A 16,383-nucleotide genomic window follows, 5' to 3' on the forward strand; every position below is an offset into this window, starting at 1 on the left:
CTTAAGGAACTCCGGGCGGATCTCATCCACCCCTGGGAATCTGCCACTGAGGAGCTTTTTGACCACCTCGGCAACCTCAGCCCCAGAGATGGGAGAGCCTACTCCCAAGTCCCCAGGCCCTGCTTCCTCACTGGAAGGCGTGTTGGTGGGATTGAGGAGGTCTTCAAAGTATTCCTTCCACCGATCCACAATGTCCCGAGTCGAGGTCAGCAGCGCACCATACACAGTGTTGACGGAGCACTGCTTCTCCCTCCTGAGACAGCAGATGGTGGTCCAGAACCTCTTTGAAGCCGACCGTAAGTCTTTCTCCACAGCCTGACCGAACTCCTCCCATGCCCGGATTTCTGCCTCGGCGACCGCCGTAGCTGCACTCCGCTTGGCCTGCCGGTACCTGTTTGCTTCCGCCGGAGTCCCACAGGCCAAGAAGGCCCGATAGGACTCCTTCTTCAGCTTGACGGCATCCCTCACTGCCAGTGTCCACCAACGGGTTTGGGTGTTGACCACCTTACGGCCACAGCACTGATTGGCCGCCTCAACAACGGAGGCACGGAACACTGATGTAAGATTAAGATGCCAAAAGCTTTTTCATCCACATGGAACACCAGTGGATGGCGTGTATTGTGAAAACTTTGCCGAACAGAATATGTCGTGGTGTTATTACACACCAGCGGACAGCACTTGACCCATCCGCATGATATGTGCACTGACAACGTCAGTTGAGAACGCAGCCAGACAGATCCTATCACGTTTGCATGATACGTCACAGAGCTGCATCAGGTAAAAATGCTGTCGGCAAGTACGTGATATAAGAAATGCCAGGGCGCCTATATGGTGGGCAGGAGGGGTGGTGGATGGGTCCAACAAACCCCTGACTTTCATGCGGTAATCCGTTGTTCACTTCTTGTCTGAATATGATGTGTTTTTTTTTTTTTTTAACACGTGTGTGCATGAAATGCTAAAGGACAGCATCAGGTAATAATGTTGCCGGTGACCATGATATATAAGGAGCATGAGTGCCCTTAGAGGTTGGATGGGTGGAGATGTGGATGGGTCCCACAAACAACTGACTTTCAGGAGAGAATTCGGAGTTCACTTCCCATGTGGTTGTGTGTGTGTTTTTTTTTCTTCACCTTACCATGTGCTTCTTTTGCATAAACCTAACAATCTATGACTTTTTTTTGCCTAAACCTAACCATTGTGACAGTCTGTGCTGTTGTGTAAAACTATGGACCACACTGCTTCATCCCACCATGTGTATTTGCTGACATCACCATAACAGCATCCTGGAGATTGAACATCTGAAGCAGAGGGATACTTAAAACATCATAAGCAGACGCAGAAGGTCACTGACAGAGTGGCACCATGTAATGCGTTGGTATGAAAAAGTGTTTTAAAACAGACGCAGGAGGATATGTAAAACATAATATGTAGACATGGAAATCCAATGCAAAGCAGTGAAGTGATGATTTGGGATGTAGACATGTTGGAATTTATATGTGAATGGGTGACTGTAACTCATAGTGTGAAAGCACTTTGAGAGGTCAAACAGCTATAAAAGCCCTATTCAATCAACAGGTCCATAACTGAGCAAACATTATTGCTGAAAAAGATTGTGGGATGCAGTAAAAGGCTTGGGTAAAAAAACTAGTTAGACATAGTGAAACTACGTTTCAGTAGTCAAGAATTATCCTTCATGCAATACTGATTTTCTAACCTGGTATCCCCAGCCAGGGCCCGCTACTCGTAGATGGAAGTCATATTCCTTGTTGGTGCACATATAGTAAACTTGTCCTGATGAAGCGATAACATTGTCAAAAAGGTCAAAGGTCAACTTTACTGTCACAACAACATGTTTTCTGTCCATTATTCAACATAACTCAAGAACAGAAGAGTAGACATTTGGTCAGATATTATATTGGTGACATTAATCTTGTAATTGTGCTGACAGATGCCAGTCTGTTTTCATTCTGAAGTCATCAAGCACCACCACTTTTGCAGTGATTTTGGAGGAGAATCCTGATGCCAAAAGCCACCATTCGTGGCAGTATGATAAACTGCCAGACAGCGTCACCATTCAAATGTCCCACTGCTGGACAGTGTCAGGTTGAAACACTGCTGGTAACAACGTAAAATAAGGGGCACAAAGGTTCCTCCAGGACAGGCAGAAGGGGCAGTGGATGGATCCAGGAAACCCTGGACTGTCATGCAGGAGTCTGGTGTTCGCTTCCTCTCTGAATGTGATGTTTTTTTCTACAACTTCCCATGTGCCCTTTTTACCTTGGTGTCATGCTTGTATGCCAAAAGCACTATTTGATGAGTTTGGAGAGAGAATAGCTAGCAACAAAGTTGTTTTCCAATCCGCTCCTCTGATAGTCCACCAGCTCATTGGTTTTGCTGATACTGAGCTCCAGGTGACTGCCATTAGATCATGTGATTAAACTTTGTTATTAAATTCCTTCAAAGTCTTGACTCCATATGATGTATGAGTCTGGACTCACATGGATGTAAACAGCAACTTGACGGTTACAACTGTAAGGTGGTAAATCTAGTTTACTTTTCAACATCTTAAAAAGCCCAAATGGCGAGTCATGGAAGGATGAGATTGTGTCATTGACAGCGCTGCAGAATTTGAAATTTAAAATCTCAATATCCAGCCGCGCAGGCCTTCAACTTCTGTGGTGTTAAATCAGAGCGGTGTCGGGGAGCTGTGTGCTGTGTCTACGAGCGCACAGGGCCATGTCTGGTTCACGGAAGACATTACCATAAGTACCATTACTGTCAGGAAGCATGAGATCAGTATCAGTGAAATATACTACTGTCGCTGCTCCGGCATCTGCCTTGACTTACAACGCCCCTGCCCTAATACTGACATTTCTAGCACCGACACCCACAGTGCAATTTGCAACCAGAATAATGTGGCAATATGTTGAATACCATAGCACGTTGTCAATTCAGTCACAGTCAATAGAAAAGAATGAGGAGGATCAGCACTGCAATTTGATGCCATTCTGCTTTACATGAATCACACTTAACCACTTTTAGTAATCCACTGTCCTCAGTTTACCTGTGTTCATATTCCAGTTTTTTATCCTTATACGTTTGACCTTAATAATCATTTACCTTTTTTTTTTTTAATTTAAGTTTATCTAGAAGCATGACATCAAATAGCCCTACTACAAAATAGCAAATTTACACAATACATAATTTATGTCATGTTTTTTGAATATAATACCACATTAATGCAGTACATGCTGATGGGAACCGAATATTATCACTGCAAAAATTGAAATATAAGTAAGATGAAATATCTTACATGACAGCAGTATATGCTTGTTTTTTGTCTGAGAGGATAAGGGGCGGTTTTTACATGAAGGCATTTTAAGTGTCTCAGTGTGTTTGGTCCTTAATTATCTTAATGAGATATAATAATTTTAAGATTTCATTAATGGCTCTGGGTCCCAGCATCCCCGAGTCTAGCTCTAGCTGCTTAGCAAAACTAAACTGGAACTTGATTGGACCCTGAGTTGGGGGCCAACATCTTGTCTGTGTCTGTGACCAGAGTTAAGGCTGAAGACTCATCTGTTCCTGAGTCAGGGGTCCCAGGTGATGTCAAGCCTGTTCCAGAATTACCTGCAACCTCGACCCTAAGCCCATGTCTGACTTGCCCCAGCATCATCTTCTATTCCCGAGTCAAGGGTCTTCACTGGCATCTGTTCCTGAGTTGAGGCCCCTTGCTGTTGTCTGACTATTCATCAAACGATGGTTCGGCCAGTGAGTGACCTGGGTTAAAAATTTTCCTGGTTCCCAGTCAGCAGTGTGCCCAACACCTATCCATGATTCCCCGTTGGTAGCACAGCCAGCACCTGCTCCTTGTTCCCTGGTGATGATCAACTGTTTCTGTGGAGTCGCAGCTCCGCTGACTCATATGATAGTCTCCTAGATCATGTCCTCTAGTCTTGCAGCCTTGTTGCCAGTATGACACTGGCCTCCAGCTCAGCCCTTCAGGTTTTAAACCAACAATCAGGCCATCACTTACTGGCTGCTCTTCCTGACCTCAAGCTCCCAAGCCAGAGGCAGCCCATCTCCATGGCTATGTTCCAGTGGTGTCCCATCCTCGATGTTCAATTGTGTTAATAAAAAGTAGCAGTATTGAATGTATACTTCGGAACAAACAGTTTTTTGGTATTGTCTGCCTTTTTTTGTTGCATGTTGCCATGAGGGACAGCCGTAGAAACAAAACATGACTGTGTAAATCAGAGAGAAGTGTATGTGCATGTGTGGGAAAAAATAAATGCAGAAATAGAGATAGAGGACTGGCAAAGTATGAAGAGAGAATGAGGAATGAGACTGAGCAGTGTGTCCTTTAGAGTGTGTGTTTATGTGTGTGTGGAGGAGAATAAGGAAGCCAAACAGAATTAGTAGGATAACAAAAGGTGATGGGCACACACTGCAACAAGCAGCCTAATAAGAAAATGCCCACACAAGCATGCATCTTTCATTCACACACGCACACACATTCAAGCCATGTGTTTGGCAGACCCTGCTCTTCTGGATCTACTCTTTGTAAACTTTCAGAGTTTTCAGCAGTACAATCTGGCTGTGGTTCAGACTGCACACTGCTTTTCAGCAGTCAACCGAATCTGTGTGTGTGTGTGTGTGTGTGTGTGTGTGTGTGTGCACGTGTGTGCTTGCATGCGTGCGTGTTTGTGTAAGCACACTTTTGTTTCATTGTGTCCTAGTGACACCGTTTTAAAGTCTTTCTATGCTTCACATTTGGTAGGTACTTCTTACCTTAGATAAAATGCTGAGTGGGAATCACCAGTTTGACATGATAAACATGTTCACCAGTCTGTGATAGGGAGGGCAGCGTGTTTTGTTTTGTTATGCCTTAAACAAACAGTAGCGAGTATCATACCCTACCTTTACTATAATTTTCAGGTGATACAGAAAATGTCATGAACTGACTGACTGATTGTAACTCAGTAAGCAGCTGTCCATGAGCAGGAAACTCAACCTATCTGAATTACCGAACAATCCAAAGACGTGGGGTGTGATTCAAGGCTCTTGAGCCAGGCAAATGATTCATGATAATTTAAAAAAAACAAAAAAAACAAACATATTTCAGTGGCACAGGAGGGATATTTTTCTAGTTTTCTTTGAATATTATATGTGTCAGTATTTGTCTGTTTGTGAGACCTTTCTTGACAGCATCTGAGGACACAAACTCTCACACATTGTGTGACTGACAAGTGAACTCTAGAAGTGTAACTGGGCAACACTGTCATGAGCTTGAGGTCCATGCTATACAAACCTTAAACAATTTTTGAAGATAATCTCAGCTCTTTGATTTGTTAGCAATAGAATCATTGGTAAATAGCTTGTTGCTTTGGACGACTGCTCTTTACCACTATCACGAAAACACCAAATGAGTCAGTATCATTTGGAAGAATGCTGTTCATCCCACCAGTAGAGTTCCACACAAAATAACCACAGGGAAAACATAAAATCACACAAAACAACCATGAGGAGGCACGAAATTACCACGAAATGCAAAACCATCATAGTCTGTGTGTCTGTTTCCCTTATTATTCCCTTATAAACACCATTTTCCAATGGTGTTTAAAAAACACCATTGACAATGTGGCTGTCTGTGCCTAACTGTTATGATGGAGAGGAATTTTTTGACCTATCAAACCTAATTTGATATGGCCACTGATGATGGCAGATCTAAAAAAAAAAAACATATCTTTCACTAGCTGTATTTTTTTATGTGCAAATTTTCTTCCAGTTATTCTTGATTAGAAGTTAATATTTTTGCAGATAATAATATTATATTATAGTTGATTGGCCTGTAAAATATCCAGCCTCAGTGTGGTGCTCTACAGAACCAGAGTGAGGGGAAGGACCCAGGAGCAAAAACACAGATTTTAGGTGAACAATAAACAAAGTTTTAATTTTACTAATGAAGGAAATGGGGAATGGGAAGCCAGGGAGTGCGTGGCTCAGAGTGGCTGAGGTTTGTCCGTGGTCAGGGAGAGCGTGTGGCTGGGGGTGGCTGAGAGTGAGGTTGTCTGTAAAGAGGGCAAGCGTGAGGCTGGTGGTGGCTGAGTGCGCAGAGAGTCCGTGAGGAAAGAAGCTTGGGGTGACTGAGTCTGAAGGTGAGGAGCTGGGCGGTGAGGCACTGTAGCACAGTGAGGAGTAACACTGGAGGAAGCACAGAGACAGGTGTGAGCACAAAAAATCCAAAAAGTCACTAGAAGCGAGAGCAGCGAAAATGTACAAAGAGTCGGCCGATATACCACTGGAATGATGGAAAACAATCTGGCGCCTGAGAAGAGTGCAGCAGGAGACTTTATACTGCAGGGAGCAGTGATTGGTAATCAGGCGCAGGTGAGGAAGTGTGTGGAGAGCTCCAGTGCCAGAAGGCCACGCCCAGCTCCTGCAACACAGGGAGAGAAACAGAACAAGCTGCCCAGCACACAAAACACCACCCCACTAGCCCCCACAATGTCCCAGGCACCACACTCAGTATGGATCTCTTCAATAGCTCTTATACCACCACTCTTATATTGGAGGGATCACTGACCAGAGTTTGTTTATAACATGCAATGAAAAATAAACATACAGAAAACCATACTTGCCAACCTTAAAACGTAAAAATGTATGTGTCAAACACTTTATTTGCTGTGTTTAGGTGATCCTTAAAGATGAAACTAAAATAATCCTACATACATTGCAACAGTGATTTTATGTTTGAGTATGCTTAAAATTCTCAGGGAAAGACAATAGAATAAGTTGCCCCTTTGGCTTGAAATTGCAAAAAAAGGTCTAAAAATTGTCAGAAGTCCATATTACTATTTCTTCATATTATGCTGTAGGTATCCTCCTGCATCTGCTGTTGACGTTTTGGGATGCTGCAACCAACTCTTGGACATCAACAAAAGCATATGGTTAGGATTAAACTACAAAGGCATGGGTGGTTAGATTTAGGATTTAGAAAAAAACAAAACAAAAAACCATTACATTTCTGGCTTCTGGGTAAAAGTTCAGGAGCCAGTCACCTCCCCTCCTGTCCAATCCTTGTACAGACCCCAGTACTCTTTATATTACGTTGTTACTGGCAGCATTTCAATCTGACGCCATTTAGCGGTGTGTCATGCGGCCATGACAGGTTCTGTCTGGCCGCATTGTAAACTGACATCTCTATATCATACAGCCACTCCAAGTGCCGTCTAGCTGACCGGTGGCATATATTATCACTGTGAAAGGTTCCATCCAGCTGCCTCACAAACTGACGCGACCCAGCGGCAAATCATACCACCGAAAATAAGGGCCTTTTCGAGTTAGTAGCCTACACCAACATCACTGAAAAAGCGGCAGTATTTTACAACTTCAAAACTGGCAAGTATCCTAAGTGCATCTAATTTAAATGCAGGAGACTGGCTTTATCACTTTTACAACTATAGTTATAGTTATTTCCTTGGATTTAACCGGGTACAGTATTTTAGTTGCCTCAGAAACACCACATTTGAAATGATTTTGCAGAACTGTCTAATATCAACTGCCTGTCATGGGACATGGTTTGACTTTAGCATCACATAGACTTTCTACTGTGTGATTTTGAGTACCCTTGCTGTAAGTCTACTATAAACCTTGTTTAAAGCTTTCGTTTCAGCGTTAATTCCAAACAGAAGCCTTTCTCTCCAGTGTCATGGTAAAAGGACTGGTTTTCATCCAGTATTTCAGCTCTGATGGACTTACCCATGAGCCACTATTAAAGGTCAGCTTTTGACATTATAAAATTTAATTGTGTCCTTGAGCGTCCAAGTAATTATGGCACTTGAGAGAAAATCATCCCGGGGTGTACAAGTCAAGAAGGTGCAGCATTATTTCAGTTGTGTTGACCAATCCCTGATAAAGATGTAATGGCACTGCATAATGATCCTCTCCAGTTCGCTTTCCAGCTTTATTCATCAAGAAAGCTCTTTGTTTTGTCGTCTCCTCTGCATAACACAACACTGGGTTTCCACCTAGTAACTCCCAGAGGACTAGCTCCTGCTCCATGGGCTTTCTAGTTTTTCTTGTGGTTTCTGTATGATGCAGACACTGCTGAGGACTGGAAGGCCAGAGGGAGGGAGTTGGTAAAGAAAGGGGTGGACGTTGGCAGCCTTTACTGCATGTTGAATGTTATGTGGGGTAGATGCAGACTAAAGGACATGGTAAAAGTTAGTTGGAGGAATATGGATGATAATAGGTGCAGAGATACCAACACATTCTCACTCTGAACTCTCTCTCGTGCATCAGCTGATGACGCTCTGGGATGCCCTCATGGTGATGTCAACAAATGCATGTGGTGGGATGAAGCAGCCCATTACAGTGATGCCACAACATGCACAAAGCAGCATGGTCTTTATGCCTACACAATAGTACACACTGTCACAGTGGTTAGGATTAGGCAACAAAGTCACAGACGGTTAGGTTTAGTAAAAAGAGGAACATAGTAAGGTGTAGAAACAAACACACACACACACACACACACACACACAGCCACACAGAAGGTGAACTCAGGACTCCTGCACAAGAGTCAGTTGTTTGTAGGACCCATCCATCTCTCCCCCCACCCTAAAAGCGCACTCGCACTCCATAAATTATGTGGTTACTGGCAGCATTGTTACTGGTTCTGTCCACCTGTGTTCTCACATGACGTCGCCGAGGCTGCATACAAAAACAACTGTCCGACTTCATTCTCATTTGACACCATTCAGCTGACTTCTGGTTGGAAGGAGCCTTTTGGCGTCACACTCGCACACTAAAAGCATTAACAGAGCATCACTATGTGTCGCTTGACTATGTCAAGTCAATTTTATTCATAAAGCCCATTTTTACAACACAGTTTGCCTCAGAGGGCTTTACAGCATACGACATATCTCTGCCCTTAGACCCTCACATCACCTAAGGAAACACTTCCGAAAAAAGAACCTCTGTAACGAGGGGGAAAAAAAAGGAAGAGCGGTAGAGGATGATGAGGGATCCCTCTTCCAGGACGGACAAACATGCAATAGATGTCGTAAATAACAATGGAATTACAATTATGACAAAAAGGAAAGAGAAAGAGAAAGGGGAAGAGAGGGGGAGAGATGCACAGCACTAATGGAAACATCGCATGTCATATTACAATAATGATAGGTGTAAAATTACTAAATGCACTCTATAATAATAATGTGGTTGTTGCTGTTGCTGAGTCCCATGCAAATGTTGATAGTGGAGGCGTGGCTCATAATAATGGCAGTAGAGGGTTGCGTCAAGCACGATCATGGCATCGGCACAACCAGGACCCACAACACAGGTGTAGCTTCAGACAGGATCACAGCAATGGCAAAACCAAGACCACGATCATGGCGAGCCGGGGGTACAATATCAGTGCAGCCACAGCACGAGCACGACCAAAGGCAGGGTCACAGCACCAGCACAGCTATCACCACGATCAGGTGCAACCAAGATTGCAGCCAGGATCTGGGAAAACTATGTGTTGAAAATATGCCAACCAAAACCTCTAAAGCTTACAAGCTAACATATTGTAGCTTTTATGTTTTAACCTATACCTACTTGCAAGTGAAAAAACAAAATTTTTTCGATTTAAGTTAAGACCGTAGGTGTGCTTAATGTGCTGAGTGGCTAATCACTTTGGAAAACCACTAGCCACAGCGGCTAGTGAGAAAACTAGTTCATGTCAATCCCTGGTCAGTACAGCTGTAGACAAGGGAGGGGAAGGGGATGGGTAAATGTTGATGGAACTTGAGGAATAGAGATGCAGTTAGAGATGTGGGTGGTGGAGGCTGGCTGGAAGGTAGGTGCAGTACAAGTATTGTATGAATGGGTTGACACATGTAGGTGAAGAGAGAGAAATATGTTGATAGGTCTTAGGTGGAGTGGGATAGTTGGCTAAAATAGGCAGAGTTATGCTGAGTTATGCAGAGATAAGAGGGGATAGGTGGAGGTACGCAGGAATAAAATGGATGCAGATGTGGAAGGGAATGAGGTGTGATAAATGGGAGAGCAAGTATATTGAGTGTAAGGCAGAGTGACAGGGATAGGAGACAGAGTGAGAGACCTTCACAAGAAGAGAGAGAAGACAAGAGAGAGAGAGAAGTCCAGTCACAGCCGAGCCACTAATAACCCTCTCTCCATAACCCAACTCTGCCCTTCCATGTTAACATACTGTGAACTGAGCACAAGTGACAAAATCAATCCATCACGGCTGCCCGCCGACCGGCACAGAAAGGGACAGAGAAGCTAACAGAAATTGATGACATCCCCGCTTGAATTTTACACCGTTTCGGCCACAGCGGCGATTGAAACAGACAGAGATTTATAGTCCAGCCGGGGACTGTGGCTATCCTTGATTGCCTCTTTTTTTTTTCTCTCTCTCCCTTCTCTCTCCACCATGAATCCTCCTTTTTTGCATATTTATTCCCAAGCTCATCAAGAGTGAGCAGACGCATCACAGTGACAATCTTATTTCACCTTTGAGGGAGGCGGAGGTGGTGGAGGGTGGGAGGTTACATCCTACACTCTAGATAAAAGCAGAGCCATCAGTCCTGCTGTCTGTTCTTTTTGACTAGAATTACACTTCTCATAGTGATGGGAATTTTGAAATCTGAAATTTAGTGTGATTTAATAAAACCGAGATGCTTTTATGTCCAAAGAGGACACATTTCAGCATATTTTTCTGGCAATCAGTCTATTCATTACTCTACACTTTGCAGCTTGTTGCACTTCGGGTTAGATGCAAAACTGCATTTAATTGTCTAAGTACCTATACCTTTTGTGCAATATTGATAATATTTAATTCTGTTATGTTACAGAATTATACTTTGTATGCACTTTCTAGCTCATTACCTTGTTTGTTTTTTAAACTAATTTTCAGGTACTTTCGTTTTATGTTTTACTCATTTCTTGTTGGGGTCACGTCTTCTTTCACTGCTTATTGCTGTCTCCACTTTTTGTTGTTGTTGTTGTTGTTGTTGTTGTTTTTTTAACAAATCAAGCCAGTTTGCTAAAGTTTTAAAGGATTAACCTAATACCAATTACTGTTACTGTGGCAGCCATTTTGACTTTGTCAATCTCTGTTAATCTGTGTAAAAGGGAATACAGGACTGAAAATATATAGTTTTTCTAAATTTTACATGAAATTTGACAAAATGTGAAGGATTCCTGCACTCTGTCTCACTCACTGCTGAAATATTTATGTGATTAATTTCAGCAGTAAGCAAGACAGTTAGCTGGAGTCCTTTGCAGTCCAATGCTAAACATAATTTAACACTGGATCTTCCTTCGACGCTCTTATCTCTCATTCAGGTGTCCAGAGGTTTGAGATATTTTGAAAAAGAAAGGCATCAATCTCTTATTTTTGTCTTACAGTGCCAAATGTAAAGAAATATCTTTGTGGATATTTGAGAGAACAATTTGGATGTAATTAGCCAAAACCCCACAGAGGCAAAAGTGTAAAGCTATGTTAATGTGAGAGCATGCTATTCAGACTTGAACATACTGCAAGTGCTACAGAAGCGTGATCACATTCAATGTCTTAGGGTATACCCATTCTCCATCCCAAGCAGCGCATGGATGCAGGTTTATATATATATATATATTTATTTTCTTTCACTTACACCATGGATGGACAGGAAAACAGATTAGTAAAAAGAAGAAAGCAGCATGGAGGTCAGTGAAAATGTTACGTGTTTACTTTTTTTTTATTTGTCTACTTATTCAATCTCTCTCCCAAACTTGTTGCAGACTAATTTGAGATCACTGCACTTTGTCAGCAAAGGGGCTAAGATTACTGTGTCCACCCATATTTCCATCATTGCTGATAGGAGCCGATCGAGCTGGAGCCGATAAATACCCATGACAACTGCAGAGTCATTTAATTAGTTTCAGTCAGCGTCTCCACATTTAAGAGTATACGTAAGACTTTCCTCTTTGATAAAGCTTATAGTTAGGGCTGGCTCAGGCTTGCCTTCGACCTGCCCCTAGTTAGGCTGATAAAGGCCTAGTCTACCGGGGGACTTCCCATACACACTGTCCTTCTCTCTTTCTCTCTTTCTTCATCTGCAAAAATCCTTGTGCTATTACAGCATATCACTAACTCAGCTTCTTCTTCGGAGCCTTTGTGGTCCCTTGTCTTGTAGCTATCTTGGATTGTGGCCGTGCCTGGATCGGGGTCGTAGTTGCGCTGATGCTGTGTTCCTGCCTGATGCCTACTACTGCATTAGTAGTAGTAGTATTACTCTTGTTATAATCATCATTTTTATTATTGTTGTTGTGGTGCAGCTCTCTCTTTTTCTCTCCTTTCTTTGTATATTTTTGTCATATACTACTGTATTTTTTTTTTATGTTGATCTGTTCTGTAAACACTATTACACGTCTGCCCATCCTACAGGAGTGATCGCTCCTCATTTGGTCTTCCTGAGGTTTCTACCAATTTTTCCTTGTTAAAGGGGTTAAAAAGGGGTAAAAAGTTTTATCCTATCCGCTTTGAGGATCCAAGGACAGAGGGATGTCGTATGTTATAAAGCCCTCTGAGACAAATTGTGATTTGTGATACTGGGCTTTATAAATAAATTCGAACTGAAAATTAAATTGAAATCAACCTTTGAGATAGGGTCCTTATTCGCACATTATATAGGTGCAAGGCAATCAAAAACAGCATACATGATACCTCCCCCTTAATGCATGATCAGATGAAGAAAGTCACACAGGGCTTACAGGGAGAGCATGTATGTATCTGTACCTCTGGCCTGCAGGAAGCTTTGGTTTTCCATAATCACTGGATGATTATAGCGTTCATGGTGGCTTCAACTGGCTTGTTGTTTTGGGTTAAGCAGCTTTTATGCTCACTGTTAAATGTAGGAAATAACTCGAGGTAGCGGATGCTTTCAGCGGTTATGAGCGAGGCGTGTGTGAGGAACAACCCAGTGTCACGTTGTAATCGGCGATTGAGATCTCGTTCTTAAGCGTCTTTATTTGTGTGCTGGAAAAGGAGAAATGATGCCTACTGCTCTTTATTGTGTTTGCAAGCTGTTTCTCTGCTATCGCAGAGCTCTGTACATAATTTAGTCTATTTGTCTGTGAATGACTTTGTTGTCTGCAGCTGTCGTCTTGACTGGGATGTCTGGGTGGGGGTGGTGTTGGGCTGGGGGTGATTCAGTCATGCTTTGAAGGTTTTACGAGTACTTATGGAAAGTATAAATTTCACGGGCAGCGCTGAGCTGCAACCAAACGGTGCTTGACGGTGGCGTCACTGTGACGGCCACAGCAGTTAGCCTGACAGCAAATTGATTCGAATAATTCAAATGTGATGAATAACTTTCATCATGTAACCACATAGTCCAGTGAGTGCGCCATTCGTTAAGGCCGCTGGGGTTTATGATAGGACTGTGCACTGGAGAGACACAACATATCAATGATATGCATTACACCAAACATCTTTGTTGCAAATGGAAATGGCCCCACACACTCTGTGTGACAATTGTCATGAAAAACTGGAGCTGTTAGGAATTAGAGTCCTGTCAGAGGCGTGCTTTCGTCTTCTGAATTTGTGTCTCGACACTACAGTTAATGGTGCTGATATGGTGGCTCTTTAACTGTGCTTTGCTGAGGAGGAATATGATGGATATTAATGGCAGTAAAGTACAGATGAGTGTACAGGCAAACCATTATGACTCAAGACACAAAGGTCAGAGGTAAGATATATAGAAACTTATTCAGCATTGCATCAAATGACATTGGGAGCACATATATCCATCATTAAAAAACATCTCTGTATATCTGTAATACACATTAACATGCCACACCTGTATTTATCTTTAATTATCACCCAAATATAGTTGGAAAAGTTAAGGGGAAAAAACACCATTATTATGATTAATTAAGATGTTACTTACTATGTGAGTGTGGTTTGATGAACTCATTGGTGCATAACTGGTGTGTGACATCATTTATCACCACTGTCCAACCCACACAAATCTGACATGTTAAATGATCAAACTGTTGACTTAAAATATATTAGAGACTGATCATATAACCTGAACTCATGTTTATTCTGAAACAAATCCACCTGAATGTTTCTGTCCTACAGGAAATGTCATGTGATGAGCAGCTGACCTGTAGCGTGAGCGAGCTGCATGCAGGCTTACCCGGTGTTGCAGGCCAAAGTTTGTTCCAGGTCCCACAGTTCAGCTCTGAAATATTGAGCATCAAACATTTGGTGCCCATCAGCTCAGCAGGCTCTGTGTATGTACTTAAACGAAATGTATCATATGGGATGTAGAATATCTGTACAGCATAAACTTACAATCAACTGGAAAGCCCTGAAAAGTGCTTTAGGCTACAGACAGCTTGTAGTCCATCACTTATTGTACTTCACAGTCATGCAACATGAGGACTGCTGGACTTACTCCATGTGTTTTGCCTCAGTGTCACAATAAAGTTTCAATATAAAATACAAACTTGCTCAATTCTTAAAGGGGAACTCCACAAATTCCACACTTCAGTGTGTGTTTTCAGGTAGTGGTAAATACTGCTGTATTTGTGAAAAACAGTAGAATATAGCCTTTAATGTCTCCCATGGGAGCCAATAAATGTCATCCCGTGATGTCATTTGAGTCACGTTGAGTCTGAAGACTCAAGTTTTCAAAATAAAAAAAATAAAAAAATCTGGAGTTGTGGAGTAAGAAAAAAGTGAGCCCAGCAGACCTATTTAGTGTGCTGCTCATCTTTGCTCCAGGCTACAGGGTCCAGAATACATTGCTACTAGAAAACGGTCTATGGTCCTGTTGCTTTCTGGGTAATGTAAAAATAATGTGTGGAATAATAAAAGATAATGTCTCTGGTTACGCTGCAACAATTTTGTTAGTTCTTTAGAAACTGTCCATCATGAATCCAACAATGTTACAAGAGGGACCAGCCTGTTCTCATTCAAAACTCATCAAACCACCTTTTGATAAGATGATAAGATTGATAAGCAGATGGCACCAGTTCACAACACAACAGGACCGAATATGTCATAACAGTATGATACGCCGCTAGACAGCATCAGTTTGAAACATGATGGTAATGATGATATATAAGGAGCTGAAAGGTCCCTATAAGGCCAGCTGGAGGGGAAGTTGACTGGTCCAACAAATCCCGGACTTTCACCAAGGAGCCTGCTGTTCACTTCCCAAACCATAATGAGCCGAACCATAATGTGTTTTTCTAAACTTAATCGTGTGCCTCTGTTGCACAAGGAAAAAAATGTAAGTATGAGTTGTTGTTTTTTTTTCTTTTTACCAATATAAGTGTGAAATATGTTTCCTGTGAAACGGGAAGTGTATTTTAAAAAAAAAAAAAAAAAAAAAAAGCATTTAACCGGCATAAGGTAAAACACCATCCTGGAACGTCATCAACAGAAGCAGGAGGACACCTAACACATCATCTGTAGACATAAACAACACTGACCAAGAGGCAATATTTTACAAGATGGGATGAAAATGTGTGCAAGGGTCATGATGAATCTGTGAAGAACTCTTTCAAACACACAATGCTGTCTTTAAAGCACAAAATACTAAATCTTAATGCATTGTTTCAGCAATCTGTGCGCTTATTAATAAGCACTAAATGTTCTGCTAGTATTATGAGATGTGAGCTCTGCCATCTGGCAAACTTAACGCATGTTATACCTACTTCTGTGTGCTATGTGAGACATATAGGCAGAAACTGTTAAAGTTGTAAAAGGTAAAGTTTTGCAAATTAAAACTGTTACAAAAACATTAGTATCATTAGTAATTCATTCGTTTATCAGAAACAAATTTGCCCCAAATACCTGACAAACTCTGAGCAGATCATTTCTGGACGGGCCCAGAGGAGTGAGATCTAAGTCAGCAGGTTTCTGACTAGAAAACACAACTGCAGATTTTTGCCTGCTTTTAAAACTTGTTTGAGCAGCAAACAGGACTACTTTACCCAAAACGTACATTATGAGCCCTTACATACAAGGAACAGAACTGAGTGATAGGTAGACAGAACTGTAACTTATTGCTGAGATGTGGTCCAAATCACTTGCTGACTGTCAACTTTTAATGTGATATTTTACAGTGGCAATGAGAAAAGTAAATCTCCTGAGAGCTGGACCACTCTAAATCACAACACAAGAGCGTTTAGTAGTGGCAGGTGTTGCCTTGAGTTCGTCTGATAAATTGTTGAACATTGTTCCACAAGAACACCAGAACAGAGCAGCCAAAGTGCATAATCAAATGAATAATTCCACTGTCCCTGCATGGAGGAATGTGCTCTATACCAGTTCTTCAGTGATGTTATCGAAGGCTGCTTTCACTTCACTTC

Source organism: Plectropomus leopardus, chromosome 14 (genome assembly GCF_026936395.1).
Source record: "Plectropomus leopardus strain MGB_pleo_1.0 chromosome 14, ASM2693639v1, whole genome shotgun sequence".
Lineage (NCBI taxonomy): Eukaryota > Metazoa > Chordata > Actinopteri > Perciformes > Serranidae > Plectropomus > Plectropomus leopardus.